Here is a 3067-nt window from a genome sequence, read left to right as displayed (position 1 = left end):
GAGCGGTAATTATAATTTTATTTCAAAGTTAGAGTAAAACCACTTCTACATTTTTTTTAAAATTTCTTCACAGTATTTTCCCCAAAGTAACTGAACCAATTAATTAATCAGACATCAGCAACTCACCTCTGTCATCCTTTGTTTTGCCTCCCTTTAGTTCTAATGTTATACATTTTTTTTTATTTATTGGTTTTTATATTTGAGATTTTAAAAACTTTTAAATTAGATGAGAGCCAAAAAGAGACTTCTGTTAAAACGACCTTTCAGTCACTCCATTTTTCTTTCTAAACAAAAAAACCCATTTGGTGTTAATGAGTTACATTTTAAGATTTTAAAGAGTTTCAAGTTTGTTTGGCTAAACTTCAAATTATATGTGTTTGAGATGAATATTGGCATCTTTGGGCCTCCGTACAGGAATTCCACTCTGTGTGTTTTCCAGACAAACACCTCTGTTTCATTTTGCACAGTCCGAATGGGTAGAAGATCATCTTTTTGTCACGTCTACCTCATTTGCACTGAAAGGAGACGAATGTTCAGGTGGACTAAAGAGGAAAAACAAACATTTCTTGGCTTTTTTTCATTTTCCTTCACTTTGTGCAAATGTTGACGGGACAATGAGTGCAAGCAGGAAGGGACAAACTTAACGTCACGCTCAGTGGAAAGCTGTCTGCAGGACATGCTGGACTTAAAAAACACGAGACGCTGTGCTGAGGAAGATGATTGGTGGGGCGGGGTGGGGCAATGTGGACTGAGTGCTCCTCCTCCTCCTTCCTCCCAAAAAGAAACAAAACAAAAAAACTTCATTTTGCCAACTTTGTTTGTTTTTTTTTAAATAGGATTTATTGTGAAATGCTAACCATTCCTCAAGTGTTATTTTGCCAATTAAAGCTGCAGACTGAGGAAGAGTCCAGATCTTCATCTACGTTTACAGCCGTGAGCAGTTTACTGACTGCAGGATTTCTGTGTATCGTCACGTGGTCACAATTTATAGGACGTGTTCATGTTTGCTATTCTTAGCGACAGTTACTGAGATGTTTTCATGTTCTGGTCAACAAAACATTTAAAATGCTTTTTAAATGTGACGTCTTTATATTAGGAGCTGAAAGCGGTCAATCGAACGGTTTGATTGGAAATTTATTGGATAAAGTTGGATTGCCATGTTGGATCTTCTGACATTTTTAAATATCTCGTCTCCTTTAAGAGGAAAGATGTTCACAAAGGAAATTTCTTTAAAATTTATATTATTATAAAATGACATCGTTCTTCTGCTGGTTGTTCTTTCCCATAAAGTTTTTATGTGCTAAATTACAGCAAAAGTCCTAAAAACACAAATGAATTACATTTAAAGTCGTATAAAACAAATTTTTGGAACTAGAAAAAAGATGTCTTTAGCAGCAAAAGTTTCAATCTTAATCAATTTACTGTTTCAGCTCCACATTTTTCACTTTTTCTACTTTTTATTTTATTTTCTCAGACTGCTCTGTGCTGTGTTCAAGGACAGTTTGACATTTAAAAACTGAAGGTTCACTCTGTTTGAAAGCGCAAAGTTACCGATTTCAAGAGTCGATGGCAAACAAAATGTTTCTGTTAAATTCCTCACATTTCCTCCTGCAACTTTAAACTTTCAAGGAAAAAGGGGGGGAAAAAGAAAATCCCCAGGAGCATTCAAGGCCATCGGCGTAATGAGGAGGAAGAGGAGGAGGCAGAGTCGAGTGCTGTCCGTGTGCAGAGCAGGATGAAGGGTGTGTGTATGTCACAGGAGGGCGAAGTGAAAATGTTCAGGTTGAGTGTTTCAGGAGCGTTGGAAAAATGAGATGTACAGAAACGTAATCAAATAATTTTGGAGAAATAAAAACAGAAATGCTGCTTTGTTGTCATTTCCTTTCTTATTAAATTGTTTCGTGAATATTTAAGATTTGTTTTAATCAGACTGAACTGTTCACCACCAGGGGGCGATGTTTTTATTAATGTTTTCAGATTTTCTACTGACGTCTCACTTTTTGAGTTCTTTGGAAAATTCTGTTCTGGATACGGATTATTACGATTTAAAAGTCTTTAAACACAAATTTTAAAAACTTCTTTTGAAGTACTTCAGGGTATGGAGAACCAAAAGTGTAAAAATGAGACAAAAGAAAGAAATAACACCATTATTTCCACTCAAAGTTAACATAAAAGTAAATTGCTGCAATGAATCTGTTAAATATGAAATGTTTATTTTCTTTCTCTGCAAAAATTATTTTTTTATTGGGCACTTTTGGTTCTCTGTATTACACCTAACTTTACCACAAAGGCTGGGTCCAGACAGTTTTGCTCTGCATGCTCTCGGATGTTTGAAGCTTTCATGTGTTGTAGGAACGTGTCGGTATTGTCGAAGTCAAACATAGGCTGTCTCCCAATTCAGGGTCTGCAGCCTTAAAGTACGCAGCCTCAACGATCCTCATGGGCCGCGTACTCAAAGACCGCTAAGGCCGGAAGTGCGAGGCTTGTGAAATGGGACGGTCTAGCCTCCGTTGCGCTGCCCAGGTTGCCTAGCAACCATGATACTAACAGCTGGAAACGTGTCATACAGCTGTTTGACAGAAATGAAGGAGAAAATCTTTTGTTCATTTGTTTGTTTCTACATGAGCTTTGATCATTCTCTGTAAGATTAAGCTCAGCTATTGAACGGCGTATATTTTAAAGTAAAGGCTTTAAAACCAAGTTAGTACAAACGTCACTAATGTCACATAACTTTGCCCACATGTGGCCAACAGGAACGTTTTAATGTTCTTCGTTATTAAACATTTGCACATAAATAAGTGACGTAATATTCACTACTTAAAGTTTACTCTTCGGCCGCCCCTCATCCACGTTTTTTTCCAGCGAAATTATCCACACCCACCGACGCGCTATGCATTCTGGGATATGTTGGGCCACAAAGTCTACACCGCCACATCCTTAGAATTCAGGGGAATTTTTTTTTTTTCCCCCCCAGGGAAATGAAGGACTCATTTCAGGGCCGCATTTCGAGCAGCCTTTAAATTGGGACAGCCTTCGGCGCGCCGCTGTGACGTAATCGGCCTTGAAA

Source organism: Pundamilia nyererei, unplaced genomic scaffold (assembly GCF_000239375.1).
Source record: "Pundamilia nyererei isolate P.nyererei 1_Seehausen unplaced genomic scaffold, PunNye1.0 scaffold00202, whole genome shotgun sequence".
Taxonomy (NCBI): Eukaryota; Metazoa; Chordata; class Actinopteri; order Cichliformes; family Cichlidae; genus Pundamilia; species Pundamilia nyererei.
The sequence above is the reverse complement of the archived record's forward strand: the minus strand, read 5'-3'. Positions refer to the sequence as shown.